This window comes from Aethalodelphis obliquidens, unplaced genomic scaffold (genome assembly GCF_003676395.1).
Source record: "Aethalodelphis obliquidens isolate GAN/ISIS:26980383/991018 unplaced genomic scaffold, ASM367639v1 scaffold36, whole genome shotgun sequence".
In the NCBI taxonomy this organism is placed as follows: Eukaryota; Metazoa; Chordata; class Mammalia; order Artiodactyla; family Delphinidae; genus Aethalodelphis; species Aethalodelphis obliquidens.
Window position 1 is genome coordinate 1,679,348 of NW_020837980.1, and position 18,054 is coordinate 1,697,401.

At 41.4% G+C, this 18,054-nt stretch overlaps 1 pseudogene across 1 annotated transcript; it reads right to left on the bottom strand.

The window, feature by feature from the left end:
• Positions 1-4,715: 4,715 nt before the first annotated feature.
• On the bottom strand, positions 4,716-6,404 carry LOC113632233 (uroporphyrinogen-III synthase pseudogene; annotated as a pseudogene). Its single transcript, XR_003437743.1, has one exon. The product of XR_003437743.1 is annotated as a uroporphyrinogen-III synthase pseudogene (transcript).
• Positions 6,405-18,054: the final 11,650 nt, after the last annotated feature.

An 18,054-nucleotide genomic window follows, 5' to 3' on the forward strand; every position in this document is an offset into this window, starting at 1 on the left:
TGTTTTAATGTTGTGTGTTTTTAATGGTGTGTTTAATGTTGTCCCAGAGGTCTCTGAGACTGTCCTCAGTTCTTTTCATTCTTTCTTCTTAATTCTGCTCTGCAGCAGTTATTTCCACTATTTTATCTTCCAGGTCACTTATCCGTTCTTCTGTTTCAGTTATTCTGCTATTGATCCCATCTAGAGTATTTTTAATTTCATTTATTGTGTTGTTCATCGTTGTTTGTGTCATCTTTAGTTCTGCTAGTTCCTTGTTAAATGTTTCTTGCATTTTCTCTATTCTATTTCCAAGATTTTAGATCATCTTTACTATCATTATTCTGAATTCTTTTTCAGGTAGACTGCCTATTTCCTCTTCATTTGTTAGGTCTGGTGGGTTTTTATCTTGCTCCTTCATCTGCTGTGTGTTTTTCTGTCTTCTCATTTTGGTTATCTTACTGTGTTTGGGGTCTCCTTTTTGCAGGCTGCAGGTTCGTAGTTCCCATTGTTTTTGGTGTCTTTCGCCAGTGGCTAAGTTTGGTTCAGTGGGTTGTGTAGGCTTCCTGGTGGAGGGGACTAGTGCCTGTGTTCTGGTGGATGAGGCTGGATCTTGTCTTTCTGGTGGGCAGGTCCACATCTGGTGGTGTGTTTTGGAGTGTCTGTGGACTTATTATGATTTTAGGCAGCCTCTCTGCTAATGGGTGGGGTTGTGTTCTTGCCTTGCTAGTTGTTTGGCATAGGGTGTCCAGCACTGTAGCTTGCTGGTCATTGAGTGAAGCTGGCTGTTGGTGTTGTGATGGAGATCTCTGAGAGATTTTCGCCCTTTGATTTTACATGGAGCTGGGAGGTCTCTTGTAGACCAGTGTCCTGAAGTTGGCTCTCCCACCTCAGAGGCACAGCACTGACTCCTGGCTGCAGCACCAAGAGCCTTTCATCCACACGGCTCAGAATAAAAGGGAGGAAAAGTAGAAAGAAAGAAAGTAAGAGGATAAAAGAAAATAAAGTAAGGTAAAAAAAATAAATTTATTAAAGTAAAATAATAATTATTAAGAAAAAAAAATTTTTTAAACTAAAACAAACAAACAAAAAATGGACGGATAGAACCCTAGGACAAATGGTGAAAGCAAAGCTATACAGACAAAATCTCACACAGATGCATACATATACACACTCACAAAAAGAGGAAAAGGGGAAAAAATAATCTTGCTCTCAAAGTCCACCTCCTCAATTTGGGATGATTCGTTGTCTCTTCAGGTATTCCACAGATGCAGGGTACATCAAGTTGATTGTGGAGATTTAATCCGCTGCTCCTGAGGCTGCTGGGAGAGATTTCCCTTTCTTTTCTTTGCTCGCACAGCTCCCGGGGTTCAGCTTTGGATTTGGCCCCGCCTCTGCATGTAGGTCGCCGGAGGGCGTCTGTTCGTCACTCAGACAGGACGGGGTTAAAGGAGCTGCTGATTCGGGGGCTCTGGCGCACTCAGGCCGGCGGGGAGGGAGGGGTACAGAGTGCGGGGCGAGCCTGCAGAGGCAGAGTCCAGCATCACGTTGCACCAGCCTGAGGCGCACCGTGCGTTCTCCTGGGGAAGTTGTCCCTGGATCCCGGGACTCTGGCAGTGGCGGGCTGCACAGGCTCCCCGGAAAGGAGGTGTGGAGAGTGCCCTGTGCTCGCACACAGGCTTCTTGGTGGTGGCAGCAGCAGCCTTAGCATCTCATGCCTGTCTCTGGGGTCCGCGCTGTTAGCTGCGGCTCATGCCCGTCTCTGGAGCTCCTTTAAGCAGCGCTCTTAATACCCTCTCCTTGCGCACCAGGAAACAAAGAGGGAAGAAAAAGTCTCGTGCCTCTTCAGCAGCTCCAGACTTTTCTCCGGACTCCCTCCCAGCTAGCCGTGGCGCACTAACCCCTTCAGGCTGTGTTCACACCACCAACCCCAGTCCTCTCCCTGCGCTCTGACCGAAGCCCGAGCCTCAGCTCGCAGCCCTGCCCGCCCCGGTGGGTGAGCAGACAAGCCTCTCGGACTGGTGAGTGCCGGTTGGCCCTGACACCCTGTGCGGGAATCTCTCCGCTTTGCCCTCCGCACCCCTGTTGCTGTGCTCTCCTCTGCGGCTTCGAAGCTCCCCCCCTCTGCCACCCGCAGTCTCCGTCAGCAAAGGGGCTTCCTAGTGTGTGGAAACCTTTCCTCCTTCACAGCTCCCTCCCACTGGTGCAGGTCCAGTCCGTATTCTTTTGTCTCTGTTTATTCTTTTTTCTTTTGCCCTACCCAGGTACGTGGGGTGTTTCTTGCCTTTTGGGAGGTCTGAGGTCTTCCGCCAGCGTTCAGTAGGTGTTCTGTAGGAGTTGTTCCACGTGTAGATGTATTTTTGATGTATCTGTGGGGAGGAAGGTGATCTCCGCGTCTTACTCTTCCGCCATCTTCCCCCTCTCCCCTGAGAGCTATCTATTTTTAAGTAAGAAGATGATGGCAATCTTCTGTTTTAGAGAACTGGTTACTCAATGAATCTTAAAGGTACTCCCCTACTGCCCCCTCTCCCACTACCTCAGTAGATACTTAATCTTTCTGTAGAGAACTGCAGTAAACATACTTGTATGGGGCAAAAAGGTATCTTACCCCAAGTATTTGCAGCAGCAGTTTAATGCTTCCTCATTTGGATATTTTGACTTGTTTACAGTATATGTATTTCTATTTCTTTCATGGCTCAAGTTCTTCACATTACCTAATATAATGTTAGTTCACATCAGTGGATGTCTGTATTTTCAGACATCATCTGACATTTCCTCTCTCAATGTTATGATGCTTAATATTTTCTGATAGAAACCATTTCTCAGGGACTTTGCATTTGATGACTATGTTTTTGCAACACTAAATGAATGGATCAACAGAACTTTATTTGATCTCAATTTACCATAGGTTAGAGCAGAACAAATTTTTTGTGTATCATCTTATACATATAGTCCTTATATAATATTTTATTTGCTTATATAGCTAATAGAAAGTTTGGTAGTAACTCACTTAACACATATTGAATGAGAACTGTGCTGGGTCCTGAAATACAGAGATGCATGCAATACACAGGTGCTTATACTCCATGTCTCTGTGACTGAAACAATGCTGAATGCTGACTAAATCAGGTGTCATTTTCCTTGGGCACACAAGGAGACATTTAAACCTTCCCTTGCAGTTAGGTGAAGCCATGTAACTGGATTCTTCAAAATTTTGTGGGCAGAAGTAATAATGTGTCACCTCCAGGCCTGGCCATAAAACTCTGCTCCTCTTCTCCAACTACCAGTTAGAATGCAGAGGGGCCAGTGGAAGGACCTGAGTCCTAGACCATGTGGAGCCACTGTATGGAGAGGAGCTGACAGTCCAGAATCACCCCTTTCCTATGAATTAACATACAAGATCAGACTAGCAAAATGCATAGCAGGGCTATGAACTAATTCATATTCCTTAAATTTTGTTTTTATATTTTCCAGTGTAGAAAAAATTATATACATTGATATGTCTTTTTATTCTAATTAAAATGTTTTAAACAAACATTCAATTTAATTTTAACAACATAACCAGTCTCAGATTGATCTAGTCCCTAATAAATAAGATAAAACCAAAAAAGAATACTCAGGTGAAAAATTATGAATCAATAAACTGCTTCAACTGCTGACAGACCATCACTTCCAAAACTAGAGTTTAAGAGAAATCAAGGGGCTTCCCTGGTGGTGCAGTGGTTAAGAATCCGCCTGCCAATGCAGGGGACACGGGTTCAAACCCTGGTCCGGGAAGATCCCACATGCTGTGGAGCAAGTAAGCCCATGCGCCACAACTACTGAGCCTGCGCGCTAGAGCCTGCGAGCCACAACTACTGAGCCCGCGTGCCACAACTACTGAAGCCTGAGTGCCTAGAGCTCGTGCACCGCAACAAGAGAAACCACTGCATTGAGAAGCCCATGCACCGCAATGAACAGTAGCCCTCACTCACCACAACTAGAGAAAGCCCGCGCCCAACATCACAGACCCAATGCGGCCAAAAATAAATAAATAAATTGTATATATATATAAAAGAGAAATCAACACTTTGCAGCAGATTCACTCATTTTAATCTCACTAGAGAAAGAAAAAATTTCTCGTGCTTTAAAATAGTGTTATTTCCTCAGTAAATGAATTATAAATTTATTAATTATTTTGATGCTGTCACTGGGTAGGAATTTATATATCATTAAAGTAGTAAAGGCCACTAAAAGGCATGAATTACACTGACTTTATGTAGTAGTATTAGGGGCTGACAAACTTTTGACTTAAAGTAGAACACACAACATGAGTGTTAAGAGTTTTAAGTTTTATTCAGGGTCTTGCTGAGGACTATAGCCAGGAGCAGCCTCTCAGCAGCGCTGAAGAAACTGGTCTGAAGAGGTAGAGAGGAGTCAGCCAGAATTTTTTGCATAGGAAATACGTGTAGTCATGCATACATCCTGGCAAAAGATTACTACTACAGTAGTTACAGTGAACAGATACATATATTTTTTTATGTATAGCTGATTCACTCTATTATACAGCAGAAACCAACACAACAATGTAAAGCAATTATACTCCAATAAAGATGTTTTTTTAAAAAAAGCAAAAAAAGAAAGAAAGAAACTCCCTGAGATTGGGAACCAGCAAACAGCAGACATAATTTCAGGAGAAGCAGTTTGGTCACAAGATAACTTTTCCCCGTGAGCCTTTTATTCCCTCTGAAATCGTCTGGTCACAGAAGAGAGGGCGTCTGGAGAGCTCCGCTCTCGGACTCACCACCACGGGTCTGGCTGGGCCAATGGAGCCTTCCTGCAGGGCTGGACCCAGGCTGCAGACAGTGTCCCAGAGCAGTGCCCCGGACAGCCCAGTGCTGATGCCCGTGCTCCGTCCCTGGGCACCGACCGGAGTGAGCGTGCCAACCGGGGTGGAGGGAGGGGCCGTAAGTGTCTATACAACTGAGACAGTCCTGACCCCCCAGGGGTGCTGTGAGCCGCACCTTAATCTGGTCAATGTTGTCACCAGATAACTCTTGAATATGCTTGAGACTGTGTGTCACGCCAGAGGGTCTGAAAAACGTGATGCTGGCTGGAATGCCCTGCTGGGAATAGTAGCTGTTGATGTTCCCCTGGATTCCTGGGTGTGGGATCATCTGGTAGACGGTTAAGCTCTCCCCGGGAATCCCTTTGTCCTTGAGCATTTTCGGCAGGATTTCTCTTTTGAGGGTTCCACAGGGAAACAGAAGAGGCAGTGCTGACGACTCCCTAGAACAAATGCACTCTGCAAGCTTTTCTGCATTTCCACAGTTTTCTCCTTCTGTATGCAGGCCAATTTTATTCACTAGAGAAGCAGTAGCATTTCCCACCACATACACTGACTTAGCATTCCATTTTTCTTTCAGAGACTTTCTCCAGACTTCGGTTTTATTGTCTTTCTCCAAACACATTTACACTGCTTCCACTGCTCTGGGGCTGGTAAAAATGAGGCCCCCGTAACCTTCAGGGTGAGACAGCTTCTCCGAAAAACCGGGAAGAGACAAAAACTCAAATGATAAAACAGGGATCAAAGTGGCTTCAAGTCCATATAATCCTAATTCCCTGATGTAGGGATCCTGGCCACAGTCGTCCTCCTTAGGGTCTTCCAGTAAAAGAACCTTCATTATTGCCTGGCAGTCTTTACAGGGTGCTTGTCTGGCTGGTGAGGCACTCAGCAGGCACCCAGTCGGGGGCGAAATCTCAAGGTTCCTACCAGCAGGCAGCGAGGCTGCGGGAGCAACCAGCAGGGAGGGCGGCCCCCTCACCGCGTGGCCGGCGCTGCCATGGCGACGGCCCTCCCTGGGCCCCAAGCACCAGCACTTGCGCCGGGGTCGCAGAGCCCCAGCCACACTCAGCTGGAGCTCACGCATGCGCACCAACACCCCTAACAGATAAGATTACTACTACAGTAGTCACAGTAAACAGATATCTTAAGTTAATGATTTTAGGGCTTTTCTATGTATGGGAAGACGCAAGAATCTGGGGTAATTTAAATTCTTCCTGAGATATACATCTAACTATCTAAGGGCCTGTTTAGCCAAAGAACAGAGTGCCTTATCCTGTTTCTTCATCCTGAATACATCTCAAGGTGTACTGTCAGTGGGCAACTGCAGTGGGTTGTGACTTAACCCTTGTATAACTGGTTGGTGAATGATGCTTTTTGTATTTTGTTTTTGTTGTTCACAATACAGAAGATAACCTCCCAAAGACCTAATTGAAGAAGATGATACATTTATTTTAACAGAAACTTAGTAAATAGTATGATATTTTGAGTTGGTACAAGTTGAGATTCCAATTGTTTTATGTATATATAAAATGCATAATTTATAACATGTTAATTTAATTTCTATGTCTATATTTTGACCAGGTATTGCATATATTAATGACCTTTGTAAGGAAGTATATATACACACCTCTTAGAAGATTTGCATAAATTTGAGGTGTCACCTGAAAGTGTCATGGTACAAGTTTGGCCTTGTACTTAAATTGACAACTATTGCTTCTTAAAGGGAAGTGATCAGTCAATATCTTTTTTTAATCATTTGGAAACTGGAAAGAAAGCAGTTACTTTCTAAAAAACACAGTACGTGACATAATGGAGCCTGAAGTTTCATGAGATTAGGAGAGAGGCACCCAACTTGAACCTGGCCTACCAGGAGAAGTTTCCTAAAGGACTTGAAATTAAAAGAGACCTGAAAGTGAGGAGTTGGCCTGGTGGAGGAGATAAATAGTTACCCTAGTGTAAGAAGCAGGACACACAAGGAAGAAAGGCAGAAGGGGCAGGGTTCAGGGGAGAGAGAGAGAGAAAGTTGCACTTACAGGGCATGGGAAGAGAGAAATGAAGCTGGAGAAAAAGTGGGGTCAGATCATAAGAACCATGTATGTCATGGTAAAGAGTTAGGACTTTAAACGAAATAATACCATTTGCAGCAACATGGATGCAATGAGAGATTATCATACTAAGTGAAGTAAGTCAGAAGGAGAAAGACAAATACCATATGATATCACTTATGTGTGGAATCTAAAATATGACACAAGTGAACCTATTGATAAAGCATAAACAGTCTCACAGACATAGAGAACAGACTTGTGATTGCCAAGGAGCAGGAGGAGGGGAGGGATGGACTGGGAGTTTGGGGTTAGTAGAAGCAAACTATTACATATAGAATGGATGGACAACAAGGTCCTACTGTATAGCACAGGGAACGATATTCACTGTCCCGGGATAAACCATAATGAAAAAGAATATAAAAAATATAACTGAGTCACTTTGCTGTACAGCAGGAATTAACACAACATTGTAAATCAACTACACTTCATTAAAAAAAAAAAAAAAAAGAGGACTTTATTCTGATGCCAGGGGAATGATTTTTAACTTTTAAGCAAGAAGTGATGTTATCAGATTTGCATTTTAGCAATCACTTTAGCTGTCCACATCCCTCATTTTTAGCCCATTAGATAAAAAAATACTGATCAATACTGAAATGTTTCATTTCAAATGATATACCACCTCCAAGAATGAATGAATGAAATATTGGGGAAATTTACTTAAATCTGGCACATATAGGAAGTTTTGGTTTTTTTTTTTTAATTTTGATGTCGTTTATTTATTTCTTTTTCTTTTTTTTTTTTTTTTCTTGCGGTTACACGGGCCTCTCACTGTTGTGGCCTCTCCCGCTGCGGAACACAGGCTCCGGACGCGCAGGCCCAGCGGCCATGGCTCACGGGACCAGCCGCTCCGCGGCATGTGGGATCCTCCCGGACCGTGGCACGAACCTGCGTCCCCTGCATCGGCAGGCGGACTCCCAACCACTGCGCCACCAGGGAAGCCCTAGGAAGTTTTAAAACTGCTACCTACATCATGGGTTTTGTTGTTTTGTTTTGTTTAATTTAGTTTTTGTTGTAGTGGTTTGGTTATGATTTGTTAAACATCTCATACATAAATGCTGCTGAACTATCACTGGTTGCCAGGACAATAAGAGCATGGAATAACAGAATGCAATTCTGTACTACTACATTCCTCTTTCCTGACCAGGAAACACAACTCTAAGATTCTGAATACTCAAGCTTTCCATATGTTATTGACTACTTTGGTAGATTAAATTGCATAACAGAATGCAATTCTATACTACTACAATCCTCTTTACTGACCAGGAAATACAACTCTAAGATTCTGAATACTCAAGCTTTCCATATGTTATTGACTATTTTGGTAGTTTAAATAGAAGTAGGTATTGATGTATATGCTTTCCAAAGACTAGTGCTATGAAACAGTAACCCATGAAGTGGGCAGGTCCAGAATATAAAGATAAATTTATTAGTTCCAGGAGCTATATCCCATAAAATGCTTGGTTTTTTTTCAAGGAAATACAGAAATGCAGTCAGTCCTCTGACAAATATTTGCTAGTATCACATTTGCACCCATTACTAATGTTAATATCACATTTATACCTGTTGCTCTGTTTCTGTATCTTTCTAAATACATTCTAAGATTTTTGTTTTATTTCCACATTATAGTGGAATCTCTTTGGAGACATTTTAAATGCATTTAAACCCACCATACAGATATCTGCAATGCACAAACTCAATGATCATGAGGTATTTAAAGTAGTCAAGGGACTTCCCTGGTGGCGCAGTGGTTGAGAATCCTCCTGCCAATGCAGGGGACACAGGTTTGTTCCCTGGTCTGGGAAGATCCCACATGCCACGGAACAACTAAGCCCGTGAGCCACAACTACTGAAGTCCACGCGCCTCAATGAGAAACCTGTGCACTGCAACTAGAGAAAGCTGGAGTGCAGCAACGAAGACCCAATGCAGCCAAAAAAATAATAAAGAGTAATAATAATAAAGTAGTCAAACTCTTAGAAACAGAAAGTAGGATGGTGGTTGCCAGGTATTGGGAGGGGTGGTTGCCAGGTGTTGGGAGAGGTGGAAAGGGGAGCGATTGTTCAATGGGTATAGAGCTTTGGTTTTGCAAGAGGAAAAATGTCTAGAGTCTGTTGTGCAATAATGTGCAGAGAGTTAACACTACTGTACACTTAAGATGGTAAATTTCATGCTATGTATTTTTACCATTATTACAAAAAAACTCCTCAATGACCAAGTTTACAACACATGCACAATGATATATTTTATCAGGAGCTATTTGGTTTTCAGCAATTATATGATGCCATAGATTATAAGATGCAACCCAGTTTTGGAGATGTTAAAAAGTAAAAAAAAGAAAAATGTGTCTTTTTTTTTTTTTTTTTGCGGTATGCGGGCCTCTCACTTCTGTGGCCTCTCCCGTTGCGGAGCACAGGCTCCGGACGCGCAGGTTCAGCAGCCATGGCTCACGGGCCCAGCCGCTCCGCGGCATGTGGGATCTTCCCGGACCGGGACACGAACCCATGTCCCCTGCATCGGCAGGTGGACTCTCAACCACTGCACCACCAGGGAAGCCTGAAAAATGTGTCTTAAGATGGATGAAATGTGATATACATATATTTGTGTATAAATACCTTTTTTTGCACTTTTATAAATTAAAATAACATTCTGGTACACTTCTAAATCTTCCTATATGTGCCTGATTTAAATAAATTTCCTTCATCAAAATTTATTTATTTTTATTTACTTACTTATTGCTAGAAGAGGTATATTCTTTGAGCTGAAATATTCCAGGATTGATCAAGAGTGAATTAGTGGTGGAGTATACAAAGAAGTCAGAAAATTTATTACAGAGTTACAAGAGCCCATATCTCATCCAATAAAGTGTGTTTTTTCCTATTTGGTTTTATACACCTTAAATACATCACTTCAAAAATTAATTACAAATTAAAAGAATGTGACAAGCACTCTTGGCTACCTACTCAACTGCCATCCCCACTTTTCCTTGTTAACAAAACCCAGTTTCATTCAAATGTTGGCATCAATGTGGTCAGGCAAGTTGTGCTTCTTCGTAGAAAAACTGGATGAGATCAGGCGATGACGGTGATCTTATTTTCTTTGCCAGCTGTTGATTTAGGGGAGCATATGATCTGGTTCTGGGTCTAGAGAGGAAATATGCTGTGGGTTTCTGAGAAGGATTTTCTTCCTCACTAGAAGAACTTATTAAAAGGAACCCACTCCACACCCACCTTCTCCTTACCCTCCTGCTTTTAGATGTGGTTTTGTAAAGATACAGACATAAGTTCTGAACTGCTGTAGCCGTCTCGTGACCAAGAGGGAAGATGATACCCATCTACTGAGGGTGGCAGAACAGAATGATGGAAAGAGTCCTGGGCATTGCTATGTTTAATACGCTACTGAATCAACCCTGAAACTTCATGCCTCTTGAATCCTCGATAAGTGAAAAGATAAACTGTCCTAATTGTCAAGCCACTGTTAGGCTTTTTTGTTACCTGTAGCCAAAAGCAAACATACGAACTTTCAAGTTGCAAACTTTCAAAGATGGGAACGTGTGTTTGAATGTCGAATCACGTAAGTTCACGTGTCTGGCATACATTGTCACGTGCATGCATCCTCTACAAGTGGTTGTGCTTTTGTGTACTTTACTATACGGTACTGCATAGAGTACAGTAGTACAGTATCTTTATTTCAAGCCCAGAATGTCCAAAAGCAGTGGTGATGTAGCTGGTACTGAGAAGAAGCACCAAGAGATAATGATGGAAACAAAAGTGAAAATAATTGAGAGTGGAATGAGGCAAAAAGATGGTAGACCTTGCTCATTATAACCATGAATCGTTCAACCATCAGCACGATTCTGAAGAAGAAGGACAAGATCATGGAACATGTGAAGTCTGCTGTGCCTTGTCAACAATAATATCGAAGAAGAGTGGAAAAGTGATGGAGGAGATGGAGAAACTTCTCAGTGTGTGGATGCAGATCAGCATCAGCATCGATTCCTGCTCAGCTTAATGCTGATTCAAGAGAAAGCTAAAAGCCTTTATGAAGACTTGAAGAAGAAACAGGGGAAAGAATCAGAGGGTGCATCTTTTACTGCCAGCCATGGCTGGTTTCATTGGTTCAAGGCTAGATCCAACCTTCACAATATGAAAGTAAGTGGAGAGGCAGTGACTGCAGATAGGGTAGCTGCCTGGGAATTTCCTGAAATGCTTCGAGAAATTATTGATGAAGGAACATACTGTACTAATGAAGATCTGATGGAATTGGAGGCCCAGAGAAAGGACAAAGAAAGACAGGAGGAAGAAGAAGTAACTGAAGAACCAAAGAGATTCACGACACGGGAACCGGGAAGGGAATTTTCTTTATTTGAGGAGGCACTGTTAGTTTTTGAGGTACAGGACCTGAACGTAGAACGGTACATGAAGGCTGCAGCAGCCATTCAGAATGCAATCCGGTGCTACCGTGTCATCTATGACGAGAAAAAAAAAGAGCCACTACCCAGATATAACTGGATCATTTTCTCAAGAGGGTAGATAGAATTAAACCCAGCAAGGGACCAGTACCTGTGCCAGCAACGTCAGGCGTGAGTGAAATTGCCGCTTGCCCTCCATCTCCTATTGCTGACGATCCTTCAGCTCTACCATCTCCCACCTCCCATCCCTCCTCCAGTCAGTAACTCTTCTTGCCTGTTCACTCGATAAAAGCCCCTGTAGGCCAGCTGTTGTACTATACTACTGTACTTTTCAAGGTACTGTACAGTAAGATAAAAAATCTTTTCTTTATTTTTGTGTTTGTTTTTTATGTATTATTGGTGTGAAAAGTGCTATACACCTATTACAGTACAGTATTTTATAGCCGATTGTGTTAGTTGGGTACCTAGGCTAACTTTGTTGGACTTACGAACAAATTGGACTTAAAAACATGCTTTCAGGGCTTCCCTGGTGGCGCAGTGGTTGAGAGTCCGCCCGCCGATGCAGGGGACACGGGTTCGTGCCCCGGTCCGGGAAGATCCCACGTGCCGCGGAATGGCTGGGCCCGTAAGCCATGGCCGCTGAGCCTGCGCATCCGGAGCCTGTGCCCCACAACGGGAGAGGCCACAACAGTGAGAGGCCCACGTACCGCAAAAACAAACAAACAAACAAAAAAACATGTTCTCAGAACGAAACTCTTTTGTATGTAGGGGGCTTTCTGTACCGATACAGGAAAAATGGTTTATCCAAATTTTAAGAAAAACTCCTGAGAGACTTCCCTGCTGGTCCAGTGGTAAAGACTCCACACTTTCTTTTTTCTTTCTTTTTTTTTTTTGAATTTTATTATTTTTACTTTTTGTACAGCAGCTTCTTATTAGTTATCTATTTTGTACATATTAGTGTATATATGTCAATCCCAATCTCCCAATTCATCCCACCACCACCCCCCCACCACCACTTTCCCCACTTGGTGTCCATACGTTTGTTCTCTACATCTGTGTCTCTGTTTCTTCCCTGCAAACCGGTTCATCTGTACCATTTTCCTAGGTTCCACATATATGCGTTAATATATGATATTTGTTTTTCTCTTTCTGACTTACTTCACTCTCTGTATGACAGTCTCTAGATCCATCCACGTCTCTACAAATGACCCAATTCCATTCCTTTTTCTAGCTGAGTAATATTCCATTGTATATATGTACCACATCTTCTTTATCCATTCGTCTGTCGATGGGCATCTAGGTTGCTTCCATCACCTGGCTATTGTAAACAGTCCTGCAATGAACATTGGGGTGCATGTGTCTTTTTGAATTATGGTTTTCTCTGAGTATATGCCCAGTAGTGGGATTGCAGGATCATATGGTAATTCCATTTTTAGTTTTTTAAGGAACCTTCATACTGTTCTCCATAGTGGCTGTATCAATCTACATTCCCACCAACAGTGCAAGAGGGTTCCCTTTTCTCCATACCCTCTCCAGCATTTGTTATTCTTTTTTTTTTTAATTTTTTTTTATTTTTTTTATTTTATTTTTTGTTGTTGTTGTTTGTTTTTTGTGTGGTACGTGGTCCTCTCACTGTTGTGACCTCTCCCATTGCGGAGCACAGGCTCCAGACACACAAACTCAGCAGCCACGGCTCACAGGCCTAGCCGCTCCATGGCATGTGGGATCTTCCCGGCCTGGGGCACAAACCCATGTCCCCTGCATCGGCAGGTGGACTCTCAACCACTGCGCCACCAGGGAAGCCCCCGCATTTGTTATTTGTAGATTTTCTGATGATGCCCATTCTAACTGGTGTGAGCTGATACCTCATTGTAGTTTTGATTTGCATTTCTCTAATAATTTGTGACGTTGAGCAGCTTTTCATGTGCTTCTTGGCCATCTGTATGTCTTCTTTGGAGAAATGTCTATTTAGGTATTCAGCCCATTTCTTGATTGGATTTTTTTTTTTAATATTGAGGTGCATGAGCTGTTTATATATTTTGAAGATTAACGCTTTGTCCATTGATTCGCTTGCAAATATTTTCTCCCATTCTGAGGGTTTTCTTTTTGTCTTGTTTGTAGTTTCCTTTGCTTTGCGAAAGTTTTTTGGTTTCATTAGGTCCCATTTGTTTATTTTTGCTTTTATTTCCATTGCTCTAGGAGGTGGATCAAAAAAGATCTCGCTGTGCTTTATGTCAAAGAGTGTTCTTCCTATGTTTTCCTCTAAGAGTTTTATAGTGTCCGGTCTTACATTTAGGTCTCTCTTCTGTTTTGAGTTTATTTTCGTGTATGGTGTTAGGGAGTGTTCTAATTTCATTCTTTTACATGTAGCTGTCCAGTTTTCCCAGCACAACTTACTGAAGAGACTGTCTTTTCTCCATTGTATATCCTTGCCTCCTTTGTCATAGATTAGTTGACCATAGGTGCATGGGTTTACCTCTGGGCTTTCTATACTGTTCCACTGATCTATATTTCTGTTTTTGTGCCAGTACCATATTGTCTTGATTACTGTAGCTTTGTAGTATAGTCTGAAGTCAGAGAGCCTGATTCCTCCAGCTCCATTATTTTCCCCTCAAGACTGTTTTGGGATAGCTAGTGGGAAGCAGCTGCGTAGCACAGGGAGATCAGCTAGGTGGTTTGTGACCACCTAGAGGGGTGACATAGGGAGGGTGGGAGGGAGGGAGACACAGGAGGGAAGAGATATGGGAACATGTGTATATGTATAACTGATTCACTTTGTTATAAAGCAGAAACTAACACACCATTGTAAAGCAATTATACTCCAATAAAGATGTTTTAAATAAAAAGACTGCTTTGGCTATTCGGGGTCTTTTGTGTCTCTGTACAAATTTTAAGATTTTTTGTTCTAGTTCTGTAAAAAATGCCACTGGTAATTTGATAGGGATTGCACTGAATCTGTAGATTGCTTTGGGTAGTACAGTCATTTTCACAATAGTGATTCTTCCAATCCAAGAACATGGTATCTCTCCATCTGTTTCTGTCATCATTGATATCTTTCACCAGTTTCTTATAGTTTTCTGAGTACAGGTCTTTTACCTCCTTATGTAGGTTTATTCCTAGGTATTTTATTCTTTTTCTTGCAATGGTTAATGGGATTGTTTCCTTAATTTGTCTTTCTGATCTTTCATTGTTAGTGTATAGGAATGCAAGAGATTACTGTGCATTAATTTTGTATCCTGCAACTTTATCAAATTCATTGATTAGCTCTAGTAGTTTTCTGGTGGCATTTTTAGGCTTCTCTATGTATAGTATCATGTCATTGGCAAACAGTGACAGTTTTACTTCTTCTTTTCCAATTTGTATTCCTTTTATTTCTTTTTCTTCCCTGATTGCTGTGGCTAGGACTTCCAAAACTATGTTGAATAATAATGGTGAGAGTGGACATCCTTGTCTTGTTCCTGATCTTAGAGGAAATGCTTTCATTTTTTCGCCATTGAGAATGATGTTTGCTGTGGGTTTGTCATATATGGCCTTTATGATGTTGAGGTGGGTTCCCTCTATGCCCACTTTCTGGAGAGTTTTTATCATACATGGGTGTTGAATTTTGTCAAAAGCTTTTTCTGCATCTATTGAGATGATCATATGGTTTTTATTCTTCAATTTGTTAATATGGTCTATCACATTGATTGATTTGCATATGTTGAAGAATCCTTGCATCCCTGGGATAAATCCCACTTGATCATGGGGTATGATCCTTTTAATGTGCTGTTGGATTCTGTTTGCGAGTATTTTGTTGAGGACTTTCGTGTCTATATTCATCAGTGATATTGGTCTGTAATTTTCTTTTGTTGTAGTATCTCTGTCTGGTTTTGGTATCAGGGTGATGGTGGCCTCACAGAATGAGTTTGGGAGTGTTCTTTCCTCTGCAATTTTTTGGAAGAGTTTGAGAAGGATGGGTGTTAGCTCTTCTCTAAATGTTTGATAGAATTCACCTGTGAAGGCATCTGGTCCTGGACTTTTGTTTGTTGGAAGATTTTTAATCACAGTTTCAATTTCATTACTTATGATTGGTCTGTTCATATTTTCTATTTCTTCCTGGTTCTGTCTTGGAAGGTTATACCTTTCAAAGAACTTGTCCATTTCTTCCAGGTTGTCCATTTTATTGGCATAGAGCTGCTTGTAGCAGTCTCTTAGGATGCTTTGTATTTCTGCGGTGTCTGTTGTAACTTCTCCTTTTTTCATTTCTAATTTTATTGATTTTAGTTCTCTCCCTTTTTTTCTTGATGAATCTGGCTAAAGGTTTATCAATTTTATTTTCTCAAAGAACCAGCTTTTAGTTTTATTGATCTTTGCTATTGTTTTCTTTGTTTCTATTTCATTTATCTCTGCTCTGATCTTTATGATATCTTTCCTTCTGCTAACTTTGCGTTTTGTTTGTTCTTCTTTCTCTAGTTCCTTTAGGTGTAAGGTTAGATTGTTTATTTGAGATTTTTCTTGTTTCTTGACATAGGCTTGTATAGCTATAAACTTCCCTCTTAGAACTGCTTTTGTTGCATCCCATAGGCTTTGGATTGTCGTGTTTTCATTGTCATTTGTCTCTAGGTATTTTTTTTTTTCCTCTTTGATTTTTTCAGTGATCTCTTGGTTATTTAGTAACGTATTGTTTAGCCTCCATGTGTTTGTGTTTTTTACGTTTTTTTCCCTGTAATTCATTTCTAATCTCATAGCATTGTTGTCAGAAAAGAGGCTTGATATGATTTCAATTTTCTTAAATTTACTGAGACTTGATTTGTGACCCAAGATGTGATCTGTCCTGGAGAATGTTCCATGTGCACTTGAGAAGAAAGTGTAATCTGCTGTCTTTGGATCGAATGTCCGATAAATAACAATTAAATCTCTAAGGTCTACTGTGTCATTTAAAGCTTCTGTTTCCCTATTTATTTTCATTTTGGATGATCTGTCCATTGGTGTAAGTGAGGTGTTAAAGTCCCCCACTATTACTGTGTTACTGTCGATTTCCTCTTTTATAGCTGTTAGCAGTTGCCTTACGTATTGAGGTGCTCCTATGTTGGGTGCATATATATTTATAATTGTTTTATCTTCTTCTTGGATTGATCCCTTGATCATTATGTAGTGTCCTTCCTTGTCTCTTGTAACATTCTTTATTTTAAAGTCTATTTTATCTGATATGAGTATTGCTACTCCAACTTTCTTTTGATTTCCATTTGCATGGAATATCTTTTTCCATCCCCTCACTTTCAGTCTGTATGTGTGCCTAGGTCTGAAGTGGGTCTCTTGTAGACAGCATATATATGGGTCTTGTTTTTGTATCCATTCAGCAAGCCTGTATCTTTTGGTTGGAGCATTTAATCCATTCACGTTTAAGGTAATTATTATTATTATTATTCTGTGTATGCGGGCCTCTCAGTGCTGTGGCCTCTCCCGTTGCGGAGCACAGGCTCTGGACATGCAGGCTCAGCGGCCATGGCTCACGGGCCCAGCCGCTCCACAGCATGTGGGACCCTCCTGGACCGGGGCACGAACCCCTGTCCCCTGCATTGGCAGGCGACTCTCAACCACTGCGCCACCAGGGAAGCCCCGTTTAAGGTAATTATTGATATGTATGTTCCTATGACCATTTTCTTAATTGTTTTGGGTTTGTTTTTGTAGGTCCTTTTCTTCTCTTGTGTTTCCCACTTAGAGAATTTCCTTTAGCATTTGTTGTAGAGCTGGTTTGGTGGTGCTGAATTCTCTTAGCTTTTGCTTGTCCGTAAAACTTTTGATTTCTCCATCAAATCTGAATGAGAGCCTTGCCGGTTAGAGTAATCTTGGTTGTACGTTCTTCCCTTTCATCACTTTAAGTATATCATGTCTCTCCCTTCTGGCTTGTAGAGTTTCTGCTGAGAAATCAGCTGTTAACCTTATGGGAGTTCCCTGGTATGTTATTTGTCATTTTTCCCTTGCTGCTTTCAATAATTTTTCTTTGTCTTTAATTTTTGCCAATTTTATTACTATGTGTCTTGGCATGTTTCTCCTTGGGTTTATCCTGTATGGGACTGGCTGCACTTCCTGGACTTGGGTGGCTATTTCCTTTCCCATGTTAGGGAAGGTTTTGACTATTACCTCTTCATATATTTTCTCTGGTCCTTTCTCTCTCTCTTCTCCTTCTGAGACCCATATAATGCGATCGTTGTTGCATTTAATGTTGTGCCAGAGGTCTCTTAGGCTGTCTTCATTTGTTTTTTCATTCTTTTTTCTTTATTCTCTTCTGCAGTTGTGAATTCCATCATTCTGTCTTCCAAGTCACTTATCCGTTCTTCTGCCTCAGTTATTCTGCTATTGATTCTTTCTAGTGTATGTTTCATTTCAGTTATTGCCTTGTTCATCTCTGTTTGTTAGTTCTTTAATCCTTCTAGGTCTTTGTTCTTTAATTCTTCTTGGTCTTTGTTAAATATTTCTTGCATCTTCTTGATCTTTGCCTCCATTCTTTTTCTGAGGTCCTGGATCATCTTCACTATCATTATTCTGAATTCTTTTTCTGGAAGGTTGCCTACCTCCACTTCACTTAGTTGTTTTTCTGGGGTTTTATCTTGTTCCTTCATCTGGTACAAAGTCCTCTGTCTTTTCATTTTGTCTATCTCTCTGTGAATGCGATTTTCCTTCCATAGGCTGCAGAGTTGTAGTTCTTCTTTCTTCTCCTTTTTTTTTCCCTTAATTAACCATTTTATTTAATTTTTGTTGT